The sequence below is a fragment of the Chamaea fasciata genome, unplaced genomic scaffold (assembly GCF_029207755.1).
Source record: "Chamaea fasciata isolate MVZ Bird 193981 ecotype frontalis unplaced genomic scaffold, bChaFas1.0.hap1 SCAF_12, whole genome shotgun sequence".
NCBI classification, from domain to species: Eukaryota; Metazoa; Chordata; class Aves; order Passeriformes; family Sylviidae; genus Chamaea; species Chamaea fasciata.
Genome location: NW_027094097.1, coordinates 1,424,402 through 1,447,383, shown reverse-complemented (window position 1 = coordinate 1,447,383; position 22,982 = coordinate 1,424,402). Strand labels below are relative to the sequence as shown.

Genomic DNA, 22,982 nt, shown 5'->3' with positions numbered 1-22,982 from the left:
TCATGTATATTTTTTTTTTGCCTTTTATTTTGCATTCCATACACAGCTTCACTTGAGTCTCTACAATGCAAATAAATCTAATAAATATACTGTCTACATCACTGTTAATCCTGAGTCTCTGGGAGCCCTGCTAACTTGTAGCGGTGCTGAGCACTGGCCAGTTCTCCACTGTCCATTATTTTTCCAATGGTCCAAATGCATTTCATTAAGCTGGCTTTTTTCTGTAATTGCCCTTTCCTCAGCAAATACAAATATTTCTAGTAGCCTGAGAGGCATCATTTATGATGATTTCTCCATTCATACTATATGTGCCCCCTTATAAGTATTTTTAAATTGTTATTATTGTTGCCAGTGTTTTGATTCCAGATATCCTTTCCCCCTCGTTTCTGCTGAACCTAAATTCACAAACTGATGAAGGGTTTCTGTTCCAGAAATGGAACAGAGAACAAAAGCTGAATTGACATCTAGAAAACTGGAAGTTGCAGTCCTCACTGCACATCTCCAAGCGCATAGCTACGATTTACAACGCTGCTCTGTGCCTCGGTCCCATACAGTGTATTTAAGTTAATTTGAAAATACCCTGCACTTACAGAAGTCTCTACCATCTGCTGCTTATTCAACCATCAGCTTCAGAATTAAGCAATGCAGGAGCAGAACACAATCTCCGGTCCAAACCCTCAATAACACTGCAATCTTTGGTAGCATTACCAACACCATTTCTTGACGGGCCACGGCGAAGGTTTACACTGAGACAGCCTCATTAGCATGGGCCTCATTCAGGGCACTAATTGTTTTTGCATGATTCTGCACAGTATCACATCAAAGGTACCGGCTTGGTAGCAAATAATCTGGGATCTTCCCCCTGCACTGCAGTACACCAGGCAGGAAATCTGCATGTTGGTGTGTGCCTAAGTAAACAGGGAGCTGGGAGCCCTTAGGGGAGTTCAGATATTCAGTACGGATCTTCCTTAGTCCTATCATCCTGTGGGGGCTCTTCGCTTCTTGAGTCTTCAATTTAATAAATCCACTAAAATTAACAAATCAGCAATTAATAAGGAATTTATATGGTTCAGGCATGTTTAAATTTAAATAAGCACTGAAGTGTTTTACTACCCAGGAGTTGAAGACCGTATGTACTACTTTATTTCCTCTAGGTCATGCTCTTGGTTTCAAACTGCTGAGGTGGCACTGGTACCCAAACTCAAACTCTGACCAGCCACTAATTCAGGATGAAACAGGTCTTTGGTGTTTAAAATATCCTTAGCTGTGACAATAACTCAGCAAGACAGCCTGATCCCTGGCAGTGATAAGATCCTATCTAGTGAGGCAGCAATAATACAGGTATTGTGAAGCACGATACAATTATTAAGAAAAAAAAATTAAAAATAATATTTTTAAGAAAGCCCAAAGCAAGGAAAAAACAAAATAAAACACACACACAGTAGTATAAAATTTTTTCTCCATGCACCTAAAACACTGTGGCTGTGGTATCATAATTCCTCAACAAAGCACAAAATATAGAAGTGGTGCTATTTCCTTCACTTCCTTTTCCAGTGGAGAATGAAATGTGTATTTGAGGCCAGAGGGAAGCTGTGTCACTGTAAGTGGGGGAATGCAGAAACAGCTGTTTCCTTCTCCTTTGCAGAGTGGTGAAGTTCTCACACACCTCTGCTGTCCCAGTGACATTTCCTTGCTTGAAGACATGCAGCTATTCAGGAACGCACACAATACCTAGAAGTATATACGTTCCATGATTTCAATGACAACAGCTTTAATCTTGTTTAAAATTTTTAATTGAAGTTAAAATGTTTTTGCATTTGGCATATGCTGGCAGCAAATAAAATGATCCTGACGAATGGCATAAAACTATTAATTATGTTTTGTTCACTCTATTCTTACTGCGTTGCTTGTGTGGTTAAAAATTAACTCTATGATCTTATTTAAAACAATACATGTGTCATTTCAGACATTCCTAAAAAGGATGCTTAGTAATAATAAATAGGTGTGCTTGTCAAGAGAAATTTGCTAACAGAGTGAATTCAAGCATCTTAAACAGATAAAAGAAACCAACTACAAATTACAGCAGGATAATATTTTGTTTAATTTTTTTAAAGATTCTCCTGTTTAAATTCATTGATGAATTTTAGATATGCAGATAAAGGCCATAAATGTTTCATGATTATTATGAGCATTCCAGAATCCCCAGACAACCCCAAATATTTCAACGTCTCGGAGAAGCGTCAGATTCTGTCGTACCATATCCATTGTAAATACTAATAATATTGGTAAGGATAACTTGAATGATTTTATAGTAAAACTGTCAAAATTAGTCTTAGCAGAGTTAAGCACACATCAGCATTTATTTTGAGGCTGGCAGAGCCCTGGAAAAGCTGCTCAGGGAGTTTGTGGAGTCCCCCTGTCCGGAGAGGTCCAAAACCCACCTGGACATGGTCCGGTGTCACCTGCTCCAGGTGACCCTGCCTCGGCAGGGGGATGGACCCAAGGATCTTGAGAGATTCCCTGCCAGCCACAGGCACCCTCTGATTCCCATCCCCAGGTACAACAGAACCAAGCAGGACTTTGGAAGTCAAATCTGTAGCACATCAGCATTTTTCCTACGTATTTGTCTTTACACAAATAAACGTGCACATAACTGAGGTCAGTCTACAGTCACGCACTCTAAGTGACACAAATGCAAACTCACGTAGTTTCAAGTAAAAAAAAACAAAACTATCTTCACTGCCTCAAAAAACTGTTTTTAATATCTGGCCTTTTGAACTCACCTCTCTGCAGCAATGTCAATAAGGTTCTCCATGAGTGCACATATTTTCCTGGGGACAATGTATCTTATTAATCCCATGATCTAAAGAGATAATACATTTGTCAAAAAATACGCGTGCTTTATCAGGATGAATTTGCTCTAACCTAACATCTACTATCTTTTCCCAAGCCAGATTAAATAACCTGCACAAACCAACAAAAGTACTAGTCTCTTCTTTACGGGGGTTTTTTGTGTGTTTGTAATGCTTTCTAGCAGCTTAAGAAATTTATGTAGATTTCATTTCCATCAAATATCTTTTTCCTGCCCCATGTTTTTCATCTTTTTCTCCTTATTTAGAAACAAATCTACATTCAAAAAATTCACAACCAACTTTGTCTTCTCTGAAAGACACGTGGGAGAAACCAGAACAGAAAAAAATCAAGCCCTATCCCAAAAATAAAATAAATAAATAAAAAAAAAAGACGTCCTACTTACAGCTGGTGCTAAGGCCTGGAACTGGGAGGTGGCTGGGAAGCAGTGGCTGCCCCAGAGGAGATTCCCAACATCCAACATGCTCCAAGTCAGTGGGTGCTGCCCACCCAGCTCCCCAGCACGGCGGGGAACATCTGTCCCCCAGCACAAAGATTTGCCACAGCAGCCACGAGCAGCCAAGCCCTCACAGGCAGTAGCTGGGCTGACACTGCATCTACAGAAAAATGCAAAATCTGTTTAGGCACTGCCAGGAAGGCTGTCATTGAATCGAGCAGTGGGGGTGTTCGGGAGAAACACTATGGGCAGAAAATTTGTGATGCTTTTGTGAGGGAAGATACCGTGTGAAAAGGCTTGGCTAGAAATGAATTGCTCTTTGGAAATTGCAGCCATTTATATGTCGCATGTAATCCTAAAATTCTTCACAGCATCCCTTTTAACTATTACAGCTTTTAGTGTACATTTACCTCCTGACGGCTTGCTACACTCTTTCAGTGCAGGCAAATAAATGCCCACCAAGAATTCACCAAGAGTCTGTGCAGGGGGCAACAAAAAGGAAATAAAGCTTTGTGCCCAGAAGGCAATCAACTCACTTTTCTAAGATTTTGCACCAGCATAAAGATCATTGCCCAAATTCCTGATGTGATGTGGCAAGTGGGCAAAAGTATCGGCAAAGGGAAGCAGGCAAACAGTCAGTGAGACAGCCTGGCGATACTGGCACCACCTCTCCAGGCCTCAGGCCACACAGAAGCTTTTACAGGACAGTGCCTTTCGTGTGAATTCTATATAGATGTCTTCAGAAATTGCAGGGAAGGCCTGGAGTTTTCCCTTTTTTTATTTCGTTGCAAACAGCACAACTGCTTTCATCACCGTTTTGTAAATCCTTACTAGTGTGTTATCATGCTGTTTATGTGGGAAGACAGTGCTGTGGCAAAACTTGTTACTGATCGTGGTTTAAATTGTCTGAGGAATTCTCTCCAAGACTTATGAAAGAACAATCTTTTGTGCATAATATCCTTTTATTTTCCCACTTCATTTATTTTGGTAACCGAACTGCGTGTTTACATCTAACTACACAATGTTTTAGCACCTTTGAACTATTTCTAACAATCTTTTTGATCCTTACATAGACACAGGAATGTTGGGAATGTAATATAAATATATAATTACAGACAACAACCACCAGCCCAGTAAACTAAATGTCTTGTATGCCCTAGAAAGTCAGATTTGAAAGAGAAACTGCATTTAGGAACCTCTGATCTACCCAATGATTCCTTGAAGTATAAACACGTCATTTTACATATCCAAACTGAAGTACACACCAGCAAATATGAGTAGAAAGCTTGGGGAATGCGATGGTTTACCTCAGAAACTCTTAATTTAAAAAACTAAACAAACAAGCAGCCACAAAAAGAAAGGAGGAGCTGCTAAATTTAGCAAACAGGTCTTTTTTCTGTGGATTTTGTCTAGCATTCTTAATCCTAATGAAATTATGTCACCCTGCAAAGATGCAAGAGCAGTTTTCGCTTTAGTTCTGAAGTCGTGCTTACACCTGTGTTGGTATTCAGGCATGGGTCTGAAGACCTGACTTAAAAATTTCCTCCTGCTTCTCTCTGGTTTGAAAACACAACTGCATTATCTCATCTGGATACGGTGATGAGTTTGATCTACACTAACTGCTACAATGGTATTGTGCACATCAATAAAGAAATGCGATAATCCTCTAGCAAAAATTAATTTATTAATGAAATGAATAATTAAATCCGCTGAAAAACACATTTGCAGGGAGTTAAGCAAAGGTGTTTTGAATAAGAATGGGGCTTTTTTCTTAAATCTATAAGTACAATAGACTCGCTAAAGTAAATAACCCCGTGAGTTACTTACCTCATAATGTATTTAGTTATAATATTAAATGGATAAAGTACTTGATCATCTCCCAGGATAATAAAGCTGGTGGTATGGAGAAAAGCCTCCATGGGATTAAGAGAGAGTTAAAACATTTCAAATATGCAATTAAAGGCATTCTAGCATGCCTGTGATCTCTGCTCTGGTTTCTTATTTACAGAGAAGGAAAACTGGCTCAGACCTCCTAGACTAAGACAAGGAAGTATGCAAAATCGAGCAGTCTCTGTGCCAGCTCTTGCTAATCCTTTTCAGTATGGTTTGCTGCTAATTTGTCATGGCACATATTTGCCTTATGTCTAATTAGCATCAAATTGCAAACTGCTATTTGCTAACAATTTGTTGCATCAATCTGCTTGAAAATCTATAGTTTAGAGCTGGATTGCAGCTTATTCTGTCTATCAAAATTCTATTTCATACACATCACAGTAAACTATTTGCCTCTAAAAAAAAACATTGCAGTTCTCTTCCATACAAAGAAATGCACATTTTAAAAGAATGCCCATGCAAAGTGGTAGTTTTGTTCCTTTGTTTCGCCCTCCATTTATATTTTGCTATAACATGTTTATAACTGGAATTAAATAAAGAACAGCTTGCTCTTTGTTTAGAGTTAAGTCCAGCTACAACTGCCTCAACCCTAAAATAGAATAGGTACATATAAAATTATTATCTATACTTTGGAGAATGTATGCAAGGCTTTTACAATTTTATTCTCAAGAATTGGGTCTCAAAATACAGGGAAATTTCAGCCAGGGAATTTGCCAGGTTCAGGAACTGGCTAATCTCTTCTGTTTGACATCCACAGGTATTAAAATAAACAAACAGCTAAAAATCTTTGTCACAAGCAAATACTGTTGCAGAGATGTTCTTCAATGGAACATAAGTGATGTGGGAGATGTTTATGCATAAGATTTCCTCCCCCGCTATGCCTCATTAGAAACAGATGGAATGCTGCTGCCACATGCATTGCAGGGGATGGATGGAAATGTGTCTGTGCAGGGCCTGGCCTGTGGAATTCACTCCAGAGTGGCACAAAATGTTCTAAGCAGTCTCCTCCACTGTATTCCAGGGATGGCAGGGCCATCAAACCAGCATGCTGCTTCTCTGGAAACAGAAATTCAGCCCACGAAAGATGAGGCTTCCTATCTAGATGTGGTACAGATGGAAATAGAGGTTTATTTCTTCTTCCAAGCCACAAAGACCTTGAATTTTTTTAAGTATTACACCTAAAGGAAGCCTAACTCATAGGGCTGAGAGAGAGAGATGGTGGGAGTAAAAAATAAAACAAATCAAACAACGAAATCCAAATAGGCAACATCCATATAAATACTCTGGGTCTCAAACTGCAGTTACTTCTGCATTTTCCTTTGTCATTTTGATCCAAAATTCCATACTGGGCACCAGACATGTTTTCTTAAAGTTTCGACACAATCAGTATGTTTGCCTTTCTGCGAGTTGGTGTTTGCTATAGCAAACAAATGTAGCCAAATTTTCTGCCCACTTCTATGTAAAGTTTGCATACTTTCTCCTTGTGAGAGAATGAGCCAAGCTCAGTATAAAATGTTGTCAAACAAAACGAAAGCTTTCAGAGCTGAGTGAGAAGACAAGTCTGTCTTTGCTGTATCTATCCTCGATAAAAACTCTTCTAAGGTTATAGGGAATTGAATGCAACCTTCACAGGCAGATTGGACAGACATTTAAGAAGTGCTAACTACTAAGATGAGCCCAGCTCCCCACAGCTCCAGAGAACGTGGAGTTAGAACCAGGTTCAGAACCTTAGAGTGCTGAAATAAGAACAGTCATGAACACTGACAGAGCAGCTCGAGACTGACTGAGGGGACCTCCTGAAGTCCCTCTCCACCCGAATTATCCTAAGAACTGCCACCTTATTTGATCAATTTTTTTACTAATTCAGGGCGGTTTTTTTTCTTCTGTATTCTTCCTTGCTCTCTAATCAGAACAAAGTCCGACATAGATGACTACTGGCGGACACTGCTGCAAAAATCACATTGGTGGGCCTGAGGAGAAAACCGCTACAAGTGGTTGGTACAGAGTTCAGAGAACTCCCTGTTTCCACTAAGATCATGAGACATCCCCCTTATTTGTACCACAAGCAACAATAACATATTAATTACACCTAAGGGGAAGCTTTGCCTTTCCTTTAAAAGCTGGCAATGTCTAAAGGGGCTCACACTTCCCTGAAACCAGAAAAAAAATGCCACAGAAACATACCAGTGAACAGTGAGATGACACCACTTGAAGAAATGATCATGCTTGTCACAAATATGGATTTTCCCACTAGGGAAAAGGGCTTCTGCTCTTTATGGATTGCACCAAAATAGTGCCCAGATGAGCTAGGCATGAATGGTAAAGTGAGAATACTCGCTGAAGGAATACAACTTCTCCTGAATTGTTCTATGAGTATTAACATGTCGTACTTATTTGCAAATGTGTTCATTTCCCAAATTTTATAGAACTTCTCTTCAAATGTATCCCTAATGGACAACATCTTAGAGGCTGCATTAATTTCTCTGTGTTTCAAAATGATATAAATATAGTAAGGGCCAACTCTGTGCATAGAAGTGGGGATGCAATCTGGGCAGCTAAGCACCTCTTAATCTTCCAATCTGGAGAACTGAATTCAGGCTTTTTCATCTTGGCTGAAGGGAAACCAGTCTGCGTGCCCTGAATTCTCTCCAGATTTTACGGACTTGGAATCAGCAGTGTGTCCCATCCGAAGCCAAAAGAGCTCTGCTTCATTCTGCAAGTTGGTACAGCTTCAGTGGGAAGTTTAGGAGTAGTTTTTCACAGCTTCCTAAACTGAGAGTGATTTGAGGTCAGCGGAGCTCACATATTCTACGAGCACACAGAAGAAAGGATTCATTCATTGTCTTCTGTATAACAATGCTGGTTTTCTTGAACAACTGAAGTGCTGTTTTTCCATTTATACATAAGTTGTTCATAGTTTCTGTTAAATAAAACCAGGATTTTCCTATGTTAGAAGAGTAAGGGTCAGACAGCTTACAGTCTCATAAAAATGTAAAGAAAAACATGGTGAAATCACTTTTTCTGCCCGGATCAATTAAAAAGAAAGAGAATAAATGTATTGGGGGAAAAAAAAAAAAAGGCATTTAAAAGTGTGCAGCCCTGACATAATTAGATCTACCACATCTAGGTCAGCTGAGGATGCAGGATTCACACACCGATTATTTATTCAAAACTTCAGAACAGTGCATTTCGAGTGACAGCTCCTAGCTGTGACTCCTCCAAGTACAAGTAGAGCCAACTGTGCTACAAACACACCTTAGAGAGCCCTGGAAAACAACCCCACCTCATCTGAAAAACTCCAAAGGCACTGGACATAAAGCAGGGAATGCCATAATCCCATGCATTAGTGGTGTCCAGTTGAAATCAGTCCTGAGATTTCACTGCCTGTGGCACCAGAGAAGAGATGAACAACTCCATGAGCAGATTGAAAAAGTTAGGTCTAAACTCACTAGGGAAGGAAGGAGTGGCACTGTGTGTATGAAACTGAAAGCTCCTTTCTGCCAGAAGGAGCCTGAAGGACAACCTCCAGCGACTGCACAAATGAAAGGTGGCTTTCACAAATGAAAGCCTCCCAAAACACCACCCCTGCCATAAACTGCCCCGGGTTTAAAATCCCTAGAATTTAGAACAACATGGCAATGGAGCCCAAAGGTGGGGGACTGACATATTGTTAAGCGTATTCATATCAGTACTCTTGGAAATGTCTGGCACGTGCCATGTACGTATTTCATCTTCTCCTTTTGTATAATGCTTGTAAAATATGTTTTGCAGCACATGAAAGGGCTAATCCAAGTGCAGGGTAAAAGGCCCTGCTGCCAGATAGCAGACTTCCTCCCTTGGCACAAACAAGCACTGAAGAGTTGTGTTTAGGTTCCCAAATTCAAACCATACTGGTGCCTCAATGACAGACATTTTCTACACTTGCTATTTCCTACTTGAAGTAAACACAAGTGCAGCATCTACTTGAGTAGCTTGAAGAAAACCTATTGGAACTGCTAAGAAAATGTTCCAAGTCAGAACTAGGATTTGGGAGCTAATAATAGAAATAAATTTGCTTAGAAAAAGAAATTAAACCCTACAGTTCTTGACACTGTACAAGGCTCAAAATGTCACCGTAAATGCATTTTAATCCTGATCTGATGACATGCTATATTCAGTGTACAAGGGGACCTATGCGCCTCTTTCCTAGTCCTCTAGAATGCTAAACAACAATATAGTCAAACATAAAACATGTTGCTCTTGGTTACATACCATAAATTGCCATATATCCCCTTCTCTCTTCTCATTCAGGTTCTAATGAATGCTGCTCTGCTGGTCAACTATAACACAAGACAGAAAGTACTTTTCTCCTTGTCAAATAGCACTCTATAAAAAAATACTATTGCCCTCCTGATTTAGGATACATGGCTAGTAAGGGGAAAGCAGCAGAGTTTGGCAAATAAAGTCTCGAGTGGGAATTTTCTCCCACAGCTACCAGAGAAGAGAAATGAAATTTTCAGGCGCAGCCCTTTCAAACTCCACAATGCAGCATGTGTGGGGCTTGGATACAATAAAAGGAGGAACCTGAGAGGAAAGTTGTTTTTGCAACCTCAATAATGAGAGCGAGCCTTGAAACGCTGGCAGTGGAGGAAGCATTTTCATTAGGTGTGTTTCACTTTCTTCCTCGGTGCAGCAATCCACTTACAGAAGCTGTGTGTTGTTACATGACACATTTCCACTTTCTTACAGAAGTGCCTGTGATTTTTTTGAATGCTGTTTGTTGTTACTGCCTTTCTTCTCCGACACAATGCACCAATTTTTAACCTTTTCAGTAACCTAGTGACACCTCTGGGATATTACAGTATTCCTGTCAAAATGTCTGCTCTACAACAATAAACTTTACATTGATGTCTTGCTTTTTGGGAATAATTACACTGTTCCTTAAATGTTACCCTATTTACTATTTGTGCAAAAAGATGACAATAAAATCGATGCAACACAATTCCCAAACGTGCATCAAAGTCTTTTGCAATGTTAATGGATTAGTGTGTCTATAGAGGTGTAAGATCATTTTGTCTTGATGCTTGGACTTGTGTGTTATATGCACTTACTCAAAGATAAACTTATTAACCCTTATCTGCTGAGCTCATCCCTTCAAAAAGTTAGTTTAATCTCCCTGCGTTTGTCAGGATTCCTTTTTTCTTTCACTTTCTCCTTTTATTTTTTTCCCCCCTTGGTTTTTTTTTTTTTTTTTCCCCTCTCCCTTCCTTCTGAGGCCAGCCTGGGAATGCTGCCCATCGATCAATAGGTGTATGATGAAGGGACTTGGTGCTGCTCCCTCTGACCAGCGGCGATGTTTTTCCAATGATTCCGCAGGAGTCAAAAACTCAACAAAGCGGATCGCGGATGCTGTAAGGGGAGCATGCTGCTCATGTCTGTGACCACTGTATGCAAAGCTTGGCATTAGTCACCGCCAGGCCGCCTCTGACAGCCCTGAAGTGAGGGAGATTAATGTGAGGCAGGGGCACTTTATTATTGTCATTCTGTTCTTTCACACTCTGCCTCTGACTTTCAATTTTGCTCCAGAATTAATTGTCTGCTCCCCACAGTATGACTGATGTAGAAGGATACAAGTAACATAGGCACCTGGTTCTGGCCTTGACAATCTGACTCGTTGTTGCAGGATGTATTGTGTACAGTCAAATTCAGGGACAGACGGGCATCTTTCAAAGAAATCAGCCAATGTTTCTTTTGACTTCAATCAGATTTGACTGTAGATTATCCTTCTCTAAGAACATTTTTTTTTTCTTGTAGAGATGCTAACAAAATGCCAGTGCCATTATTAAGTACCACTACATGATACTATTGCTCTGCTTTATGCAGCCCCATATGAGGCCTTTCTCTCCGAGCTTTGCTTTTTATGTTGTAAGGCAGTAAATTAGTCATGTAGCAGTGTTTAATCCCTACCCTCTCAGAGTTAAGCATTGCTGTGAGAACGTTATATATGGTATCTTAGACAATAAAAATACATGGCTGTGTAAGTCAGTATCATTTACTATTTATTGGGCGAAGAGTTCCAAAGCAAATTACGCACAAAGTAAGACAAATAGTTAAAGATCTTGTATCTAATAGAATATCTGACTGTATATCAGACTGAAAATGAACTGCTGTACTAAGAGATCAAAGAACATCTTTACTAGAGCATAGAGGATGAGAAAAAAAAAATCACTTTTCGGATGGAAAAAAAAAATCATACAGAATCAGTCTTTGCACATGCAGCCATATCTATCAGTCTGCTTTTTCTCAGTTTAACGTCTGATGGTGACAAATGTAAGGGCACTTCTACACTGCAGAAAACCAGCAAGTTTCACCTTTAAACAATAAGCATCTGTTGGCAGTCACAGACGCGGCTACAGACATACAGGCAATAATATCAACGTTTGCTGCTCTCGTAAGTGCGGTGAACTGCGGTGTACTTGCTCAAGGTTTGGTTCTTTGGGCCAAATATTCTAAAGTGCCTCTTAACACTTTCAGCTGGATTTCATCATTTTTTACTAGACTTTGGTCAGATAAACTTTTCGGAGCTACACAGCTGAGAAATTATCAGATGTATACAACATGTATAGAAATAAGCAACACTAAATGTTTTGCTGTTTAATGTTTTCTCCTTAGTACATAGGTGGGATTCCTCAAGACGATCTCAGGAGTTTCTTCCCAACTACTCCTTCTGAATAGAACATGTAATGAATTATTTTGACTTTAACTTATCTAATCCTTCAGTGTGACCATGATATTATGTTAAAGGGTACAGAAATATATAATGTGCTGAATTGTCTTTAGCGTGGATATCAGAAGGAAAATTACCACCGTTCAGTGAGGATGCCTGAGGATCCCACCTCATTAAATTAATAATTTACCACAATGATAAAACACAAAAAACATCTACCTGCATTTATGACGGAAGAAGCTTTTCCCGTTTTCTGCAGTTTTCCCAGGCCTCTGGGCAAAGTAAATTTCAGGATGCATTTCAACTTCCTTGAAAGACACAAAAAGGAATGAGAAACTCTGCCTCTTTAAAAAGGTGTGTGAGTAAACGTTGTAATATCCTTCAAACCTGACATTAAGTATTCAAATGTTACTTAAGGAAAGTGTGAGCAATTAAATTAATCAATCTTCCCAGCCATGTACTGAACAGATGTTCAATAAATCCTCTCTGCTTACAGTGTGGGAGGAAGAAAGTCCACTTTTAGCTGTCCTTCAGTGATGACATCCCTCAGCCCGTCCTTTCTCTGGGCCTCATGGGCCACTGCCAGGCAGTTCTGCTGTGTTGTTTCTTTATTATAAATAACAACAGACCACCTGGACTACCTGCAGTACCTGGAAGCTGAGGTTTAATGATCCTTCAGGCTACATCCTCAGCTCTCTCCTGATCCCAGATAATGGGACTGATGGGAATGGCAGAGGAGTGACGGATGGCAGTGACGAATGACTCCAGACAAACATGTGCTGACAACTAGTGAATACGGGGCAGCCTTGCAGAAAGGTCAAGATAAAAGTATTTGCTTGACTTTCAAAGTTTCTCCATGAAAAAACACTTGGAATCCTCAGATTTCTCACCACCAGATACCTTTGCCAGGCAGATGTGTAGAGCAAGCTATCAGAGTGCCACAAATCTGGCAAACAGCACTGAAAGGGGGAATAAACACAATTTTGGCAGAAAAAAAAAAAAAAAAAAAAAAAAAACCCACAAAAACAAAAACCAAACAAACTAGAACCAAGTTAGAACAGCTAAATTCCGTAGACATGCAAGAACCCAGCCACAATCCCTCTCTCTCTCTGCCTCCCCGGTGCCAGCAGGAAAGGCCACTGAGCCTCCCCAGCCTTCTGCCCAATTAAGCAGTGAGGTCTTTCTTTAGCAGGACTTATAAAGTTTGCCTGGAAGTCCTGTGATGTAAAATTTGGTTGCTACAAGATGCTCACATTGTCATCTCTATTTTAGAATCTCAGATTAAAAAAAATGAAGGGAGACAAGTTTTTCCATCCTGCTCCCCCAAACATTAAACAACAAATCCCTTTGGTTATAAAGATGCATATGATGCATCCCATCATCTCAACTTGATGCACATTAATATCAACTGTGATCAAATGAGTCGACTGACATTCAAATATAATGGATAAAACCTCTGCACCACAGATATACAACTTCAACCTTTTGAATGCTGCCATTCCATATATGGACTTTACCCACATTTTAATGAGGCTTTAAAATCTCCAAGATTAAGCGAGTATTTTATACAGAACTGCCTGCTTTTTATGATATCTTGACATGTTGTACAACATTTGTGACTATATTGATCCTTATAAATTCAGCATCTATATATATTCCTGAAAAGCATCCCCTGCTCAGTCTGTAGCACAAACAGCAGGGCAGGGCACACAGAATGGGCAGTTCCTGAGCCTTTTGTTCAGCAGAAAACATACAGGTAAGGAACATTTTAGTAACACAAAATATTTTAGTTGCATAACACAGTCACGCTTCAAAAAAAAAAAAATTAAAATACCATCCTCGAAATGCACAATAAAGAAACACCAGGGCTCTTTCTCACTTTTACCCTATTTCATTCTCCTTCAGACAAACCTGATTCAAATCCTGAGGGGGTAAACTGTACTCTTCTCCCACCTGGGACAGTTATACATCTTCATGCCCTCACCTTTGCCTGTCTGCAGAGACAAGCCTTCTTGTGTTTCCCCATGCAGTTTCACGCTTTTAATCTGAAACAAATGATTGCAGGAAAAAAAAAAAAAAAAAAAAAAAAAGAGCATTATCACCTTGGCGAGGCATCGGGAGTATACAGAAAAAAAGAAAGGGTCTATGGGCAAATTCATCTTCCATTGCTACAATCAATCTCTCACCTAAAGAAATACACAATAACTAGGCAGGAAAGGGCCAAGATTTATGGCCTAGAAACATCTCCACTGACCAGCATACACCAAGCCTTCCTGGCTCCCTCCTTGCCAGAATGGCTCTTTCTAACAGTTACAATGATATACTGTCTCTCCCTACTGTTTTACAAGTACATTAGCTTTATTTAATGAGATCTCTGAGTAATTTAACAGATGTATATAGGACATAAGACTAGAAAAACTCTTGCTACTTGAACACTTTTGCCAAGGTATTCTAGGGCTAGCTAATCTCCACTGCCATGTTATATTCCATGAAATACTGTTATTGGAATTTTGGGAAGCTTTTTAAAAATCATTTTAATAGGAATATTATATTATAATCTAATAGAATAGTGCCATATTCAACACTTGCTTGTACCAGGCCCATTAAAATAAGGTTAAAAGTGGTTACTTTAGTTCTACAAAATTATTTATATATTAAAAGGCCTGAGAGAAATTCAAGAGCAAAGATGAATATATCTGTTAAATCTCGCAACTTGTTCCTTCCTGTAACTTCAACATCATACCTTGCATTCAATTTTTCCCAAAGGAAAAAAAAAAAAGGAAGATTCTTCCCTTTTAAAAACATATATTCAGCTTTAAAGTTCACAATGATTGGATGACTCAATAAGAAAGCATTTCAAAGCATGTATTCTGAGGTTTTGTTTAATATATGAAGTATAACCAGTCATTATTTTAACACAATAGCTCTGCTTTCCATTAACTTATTATTTCTATTTCTTTGCAACAGACAACGTTGTGCATGGCTACTGTTATCCAGCAAAGCAGTTTTAAATAATAGTGATATACGATAAAATATTAAATGAAAAAAAACCACAATGACAACTTTTTAAATAACTCTAATAAGCTACCAATTAAAAATAGGGGGGGTGGCAATAAGGAATTACCTGTTTAAGGCAACATTCAACAATTTTTCCGAGTAAAAAGAAAGATGGGCATAAACTTTACGTACTTGTCTGTGTATCTTTTGCAGCAGTGAATCTACAAAAATCCATACAGTGTGTTGCTGTTTTCTCATACATTATACTTTTTAAATTGATTAAAAATAGAATATTGCCCCAGATTCATTAATGACTTCAATGAAGTACATTAAAAAAAAAAATTCAACAACTTCAATTCTACCCAGTGGTGAGACCAGTACTAATTGAGTTTAGTGGCATTTTTCTGTAAATAATATATAGTCTCATTAAAGAAGGTTTATTTTAGTTTGAAAACATATTTCTTTAAAAAATTCTTTTAAGCTGAAGGGGGAAAATAGGGAGGGGGGAAAAGATGAGAGTAATATATACTATTCTGGCAAAGTGTTCAACATCTTTCTGGCTTACAGGATATTGTGTTAACCTTGAATTAGAGCATAAAACACAGGTCGAGCACATTTATATATAATTATTCACAGAAGTCTATGGAATTTACAACAAACATGCTGCAACATGTCTAATATTTAGAGAAAATCCCCATGAGTGTCTGACCAAAGTAAATATTGTGACCCACCTCCTGAATGTACCACACCTTAGCCAGAGGCATGGATTCCACGTTTAGAAAAGCAGGAAACACCAATTTGTGAGCAGAAAACATGAATATTTCTTTAAATATCAGAAAACACCGACCAACCTCAGGGTGCAAAATTACGGACAGTCATGGTGTGAAAATAAGCTTGAAATCAAGAACAAATAAAATTACTCCCGGAGTAGAAAAGTGTGGGGGAGAGAGAGGGAGAACATGGGCTGCTGTAGAGCAAATTCGTGGCATGAAATTTCATTTCTTGAGAGCTATAGATCAAGGTGTATTTGTTTAATGAGGTTGACACCAGAAAGATGTATAGAACATGTCAGACACCCAGTACCAGTGCGTTCTGGGAAAAAGATAACATCTGAGGATCTGACCACTCACTTCGTCTTCGAGCCAGACTTCTCTATCTACTAGTTCTTCAGGGGATTATAAATGAGAGGGCAGGAGGAACAAGGAGCAAAATAATGAAAAACAACAACAACAAAAAAAGAAAAATTATAACATTGTGGAGCCAAGTAAAGCCAAATTTATTGACCTCACAACTACATAATCAAGAGAAAGTTATCACTGTGGAAACTTTTACTAAAGCAGAATGATCTTAAATAACAAGGGAGTGCTATGAAATTTACAGCACTTTTAAGATATGCAAATTGAATGCAAGGTATAGACATAAGGGTAATTAATTGTAAATCTAAGAATAATGTTTCTTTGTCAGGGCTGTCTCCATGTTGTGGAATACATTCTAATGTGCCTTAACTCTGAATATTTCTTAAAGGCTGGTCTAATTATGAGATGTTCAGAATTTCAAAATAGTAGTTATTCTTATCGTTTAATATAGCTGCTGTAAAGTTTCATAACAAAATTTACTGATTACATGAAAATATTTTATTTTAATTTTCAAGGATAAAGCACTTGTTTAAAAGTCGAGGCACTGAGCCTTTACCTTGCAAAAAAATAATATGATGGAAACAGCTTTTGCCTAAAGCAGTGTTTTCTGGTGCTTTTTGTTTGGGTTTTTTTAAAGGAGGAGAAAGGAGAGCAGCAAAGTCTCTACATAAGTTTAATGTAAATATCTTTATCTGCTGCATTTTTGAAGTTATAATGTGGGTTTTCTAAAGACTTCACAGAACAATATTGAATCTTATAATTCCATTATTTACTTAATTTTTTGTTTAATTGAAGTAATTCATGTGACAATAACTCAGGTCAACCTTTCCATTGCAACAGGACTATAAAAACTCACTTTCTCATTTTAAAACCTGGCAAGGTTGGAGAGGAAATTTTCCAAGTTTGAAAGGAAATTGATATAAACTTATAGAACATGTAAAACCTTTTACAGCAATAATTCAAGCCCCGGTCAGCTTCAGTAGCAGGCCTATAAAACCCAATGTTTGAGTTGTTTTTAGGATTTAATTCAGGCAAATTAAAATGAAGCTTCTTTAGGAGGCAGCCTAGCAAAAGGTCTTCAACAATAATGCCATAATAGCCAGGATGCCTTGGGTTTTTGAGGAAAAGAGACTTATTAATTCTTGTGGCTTAGCAGACCTCGCTATAGACCCATGGAAGAGCTGAACAATGTTGGAGGGAAAAGCACGAGTAGTAAAAGTTCTCCGTGAGTCAGATTACTGACCACCAAACACCAAGAGAAGCAGGCAATCCACCTCGGTTAAACCAAAATACAGGGTTTGGGGAAGTCATTTCAGTTGGTAACACTTCAGTTCCAACAAAAACTCTAACCACAGATATTATCTCACAAGGAAATTACACGGTTGGAAGTGATTTAGATACACCTGTAGTAGCACCACAACAAAAATGTTCGTATTGTCACCAGTTATCAGTTACACTCCTACCTGTGCAGGCATCATCCAAAAGCCCCACATCAAGGATATGCTTTTCATACTCCAAAGGGAAAAGAGCAAAATTCTTCAAAAGCACCTATTTTAGAAGAGGTGCAAGAGGGGGAGCTGGTCATGTGTGAGTGCTCGTCTGGGATGTTTACAGTCCTTTGGAAAAACCATCTTGGGGCATGGACTGGTTTTATGGGAGCAAAGGGGGGAAAAAGGTGGAGTAGAGCCCCAGTTCCTCATGCAGTTGGCATTTAACAGGGAAAACAAAACAAAAAAACAACCCAACGGTTAAAAATTTTGGCCAGCAGAATCAGTGTATGTTATCTGCATGAGATGAAATGTACTTCAGTAACACATCAGGCAAAGTCTTTGGGAGATAGGGAACAAAGAGAGATGCAGATCATCAGTGTGGAATACGAAAGTAAACGCTAACACAACTTTGGAAAATGTGCACATCATCACTTTGTGTCTGCTCTGTCTAAACAATTAAAATATTCTGTTAATATTTTTTACCTAAGCATAACATACTATAACTTTAGCTCCCCTTCAGTGACAGTTTGTGCTTGGAAGTTCTGCTATAGTTTAAACAGAGAACTCAGGAAATTTTGAAATCACTGCCAGATATAGAGGCAGATTTCATAACATGAGTTAAATGCATCATATGCTTACATGAGAGGGTCTCTCCTATATAACACTTGCAGAAATTATAAATTCTCCATATGCCAGCAGAGCTAATAGGTTCCTTAAAGGAACTTTCAAAAATTATGCTTGCACAGGAGTAAATTTCCAAAAGTTTCTATAAGGAAAGAGAAAACCAAGGCACTTATTAATGCTGGGTTGTAACTGGAGCAAACTGAAATTTTTATCCTTCTTTTCATGACAGTTTTCCTACACAAGGCTTAAACTTTTGGGTACCTGAAGAAAGTGTCAGTGGGAATTCTTACTGACACCTGCTTCTCTAACTTCCTGAGAGGGCAGAAAATTTAGTCTGAAGTAATGAAAGTAATGAGAGAACAGTTTGGATAGAAGACGTGCCAAGGTTATGCAAAAATTTCTAAAGGCCACTTGAGGAGGAATTCTAGGAGAGGAATCCTAGGAGACAAACTCCATGGTTTTGATGGAGATAAATGATACCAAGACAGATTTTTCCTTTTCTGCACAGTGCAGTGGAAATGGTATTACAGCACTGATAAAAGATCTGATCTGGAAGCACAAGGCTCTTGTTTTCTGCAGCTGCTTTTCTACGATGCGACAAATAAAGGCTATCGTCCTTTTGGAAGCATTTTTATACACTAAGGTTTGAATTGGATTCCAAATGGAGATTGCAATTCCTTTCAATCAATTAGTAAAAGACTGTATATCTTAGGTGTGTTGCAGAGGTTAACCACAGCTATGTTTGACCCACGTTAATTTTTCTCATCAGTCTATGATATCTACCAGCAATTTTACATGCTGCTTTGCAGGTTCAGTGAACTTTTCAAATTATTATAATTTTGCCAAAACGTCTGATAATCAAATTTGTGACTGACTGTCCAGAAAATGCGAAATGGCAGAAGAGCCAAACTCTACTTACAGAGTCACCCTGACTGAAGGGTTAGAGCCAGCACATTGTGCTAAGCCAGTTATTTCTGAAGCCATTAATCAACAACAAAAAAAAAAAAAAAAAAAAAAAAAAAAAAAAAAAAAAAAAAAAAAAAAAAAAGCATTTATTTTCTGTTTCTTGTCACTCCAAACCTGCTCCTCCAATTCAATTCCTGCCAAATTAAATTGTTGTGAAAACAAACTGTGGCACAACTTCTACTCTTAAAACTCCTCTACTCTCTAGTCATCCACCAACTTTCCTCTAGCTTAGCCATTGAACAGGGTGAGCATCCTCCTCACCTGGAAATAACAATTGGAGGAACTGTGAACCAGACGCCAATTACACATTGCATTGGAGGTTTTTTCTTTTCCATTGAAATTATTCTTGCCTTCATTGAATTAATTAATGGTGAGGTGAACTTTCAGCATTCGGAAGTACAGCAGGCTGATAGAAGAGCAGTTCAGGAGGGCCCATTCACAAAGTCCACTGCCTCATGATGAAGCACCATGAGCTAAACCAGTCCCACCCATCTCAGTGGGATTCAGTGGGACAGCAAAACAGGCAAATGCAGCATCAGGCCTTACACCCTCCTCGTTAAATGGACTTAGTTCTAATTGCTGTAAGATGGATGGCCTTACAAAATACTCTTTATTCCTAAGGTCATTAAGAAAAGTGGAATTCTTCACCTTGTCCTTAAACTCAGTGGAAACTGCTCAGTTCACCTCTTTCACTTGGTGTGTTTAATTATTTGCACAGCTTGAATTAATACTAGGTCTACGTCTGAATGTCTCTGCTTGTCTTGCTTGCTGCCAATCACTTCACAATACCCAGAATTTGAGGTTTTCTCGCCTCAGGAGTGATCAGGGAGAAAAATCAGATGAAAACACTTAAGTGAGATGACTGATATTTCCAAAGAACCCTTAGTTCAGTTTCCCTTTCTCCCAGCATAAGAATTCATTCCTAGACCATTAGAAGATAGGGAGAAATATCAGGCAAAATGCTACACTGACTCCTCATATTACAATGTCTTGATGGATCTTTGGTGAGTCAAACCAAATTTAGAGAAGCCGCATTTACACTGCCTGTCTCCCCAAAGCATGTAAGTTTACCTACAGAATAGCTGCTAAATCAGAGCAACAAGGACTGCAAAATATCACTGAGAAGAGACAAACCAGATGCAAGAAAAACACCAAAACTGGCACACACCAATTTAAGACTTATGAATTTAAAGAAACCATACATTATTGTGCAACATTCTCAAGCGTAAAGCTTGGGATTCCAAGTGTGAGCCAATATAAACCAGACTTTTAGTAAACACACACTTAACTCTCCTTATTTGTTTTTAATAAGATTTTCATTTAACATTTGAGATGCCAAGGCAGAGAGGGTGAAATGCTGCCATCCACAAACCAGCAATACACAGGCACAAGGCTCCTCTGCAGGAGGATCGAACCACGCATAAACAAAAAAACAGAATACAAAAAATAGAACGGAGCTAAATAAAAATAATAAAGCAAAAGCTACAGATTAAATTCTTTCCTTCCTTATATCCTTTAGAGGCAGCACGAAGCCAGTGCATTTGCACAGGATGTAAGTCAGGGCACAAATTGGCCCTTCAGCTCTGAGATTCCTCCAAGCTTTCCCAACAGCTTGCTGAGCGTAATTTGGGCTGGGTTATTTAAAGCTACACAGGATAATACAGCACAAAGACTGGTGTGAACAATAACTCTTGCACAATTTATCACGCAGAGAAGAGCTACTAATCTTTTTAGAAAACAAGGTATTCAAAATTATTTAATGCTAATATTTATGCATCAGAAAGCATTCTAAGCACAAAACAGCCCTCCTCCCCCTCCCCATCCACAGCATGCATTTGTGAACATCTTCAGCTACAATACACCATATTTTCAGAGAGTCTTGAAATTATCGTACTGTATGTTGGCATTTATGAAATTCTGTTATTAATGCCACTCTCATACAAAGATAAGCTGTGTTTACAATACTAATACCTTCCACAAATAATTAGGTATGTATAGCTACACATATAGCCTTCTATACCAGTGATGGCTCCAAACTGTAAATTTAAAGTATATTATTGTAATAAACAGCAATAATAGCAATGATTATAAAAAATCAGTTTGGTATGCTTCTGCCTAGCAGAATTCTGTACCACACTGTCAGTTGAAAAGAGAAAACCAAGACAAGCAATGTCTTCTGAAAAGCTATTATTTTCTTAACTCTTCCTTACTGGTTTTTTTTTTTTCCTATTACATGCTATTATTTTTAAAAATAAAAAACTGGGATTATATAAAAACTAAAGGTAATTATGAAATTAGTCTAAAGTAGCAATTCTTCCTAACCAAGAAGATGGGTATCAATCCATCACTACACTTTCATGATTACTGCTACATTCTTTCAAAATTATAAGTTTATAAAAGTACTGCTGTCTTTGAATAATTTTCAAAGTATCTCATAAGAACAAGGTTTTCTTTAGATGTACACTCTACAGTCTAAAAGTGAAAATCATAAATTTTCACATATCAGACTCTTTTTTTAAAATCTTGGCATAATTATATTTCTTCCTAGGACAACTGGATTCTTCCTCTGGCTCAGTTAGCACAGGTACAATAAATCATAAAAATCCCTTTCTTTTTTCTCTTGCATGCAATCCAGGTTTCCATATCTGATTCAACGCATTATTTACTAGGCCAGTAACTCCCTGTTTGAACTTTTTTTGCAGCACTTCTGCTGCAAGACACAAAGCCTGCGTTTGGCTTGGCAATCCCGTGGCACAACAGAGAATTAGGCACCTTCTATACGATCTCCAGCTACAACACTGCAGAAGGATAAGAAAGTTACAGATAATCAAGCAAAGTGAGTTTTGAAAATGTTGCCGGCTTTCATTTAATTCAGAATATCAAACCCCCATAATCCCCCAGGCCACACATAGTAGGGGGAATGTAGACACTTGACTATCATTTACCTGTATCAAGGGGTGTAAGAAATTGCCCAATTATTTGTTGGATTTAGCAAGAGAGAAAAGGACTTGATATCCCTACCACTGAGAACACTCAAACACATACAGCTGCATTCAAAATTGATATAAATTAGTTGCAGAACCTTCGCCATCAGAGCACTCTCCGCTAAGCCAGCCTCTCCAGATTGCTTAAGACTAAGATCCATTAGACTGAAGCTCAGTGTAGAGCTTTCCAGGGTGCTACTGCCCACACATTCCCTTCTTAACAAGTTTATGTTGAGGATAGTTTTCCTGAAGCGAGAGACTCTGTTTGGTAAAAAGAAATAGCACTATTATCAAACAAGAGGCAAAGGCAAAAGAGCAGTTATCTGAAATTCCTCAAACTCTCTTTTCACAGTCCCTTTTAAGTTGTGTCAGACTTCATTCCTTATCTCTGCAAGCTGAACCTCAGTCTGAGTTTCTGCTTATTGGTCTTAGTTCCTCCAAGGAACCTCTGATGGTTCTTTAATGAAGCCATAAGATGAATATCCTCTGAGAAGCTGTGTTTTCACTGTTTTCTCATAAAAATGATTCTTTCCCCCCTTTCCCTTCATCTTTTAATTTGAAACCAAGGCTAAACAGAACAACAGCAGTAACAGCAACCTGGCTCATCCCACTCCTGTGATTATGGAAATTCCTTCTATTGGCTTCTTCTACAACTGTGCGTGTTTTCTATTACTTTAATCAAGACTTTTGGTGGCCCTAAGTTTCCAGAATGTGCCATTTCTGTGAGATGACTTGCTAAACCTATTTTCAAGGCACATATCAGTAGATTCAGCTATATTGTAACTGCACTGATTTCCATCTTATTAAAAACACCACATAAAAGTATTTTGTGCCTGCCTCACACATTCAGAAAGTATTTCTTTCTTATTATTTTCTGAG

At 38.5% G+C, this 22,982-nt stretch overlaps 1 long non-coding RNA gene across 1 annotated transcript in view; it reads right to left on the bottom strand.

Moving 5' to 3' along the window:
• Window positions 1-12,151: 12,151 nt before the first annotated feature.
• Window positions 12,152-22,982, bottom strand: part of LOC136295738 (uncharacterized) — a 198,835-nt gene continuing 188,004 nt past the window's right edge. The window contains exons 4-5 of the long non-coding RNA XR_010722784.1: window positions 13,891-13,951; window positions 12,152-12,214 (exon numbers count right to left, since the gene is read on the bottom strand). This is a non-coding gene — a long non-coding RNA (uncharacterized lncRNA). The remainder of the gene's footprint in view (window positions 12,215-13,890; window positions 13,952-22,982) is intronic.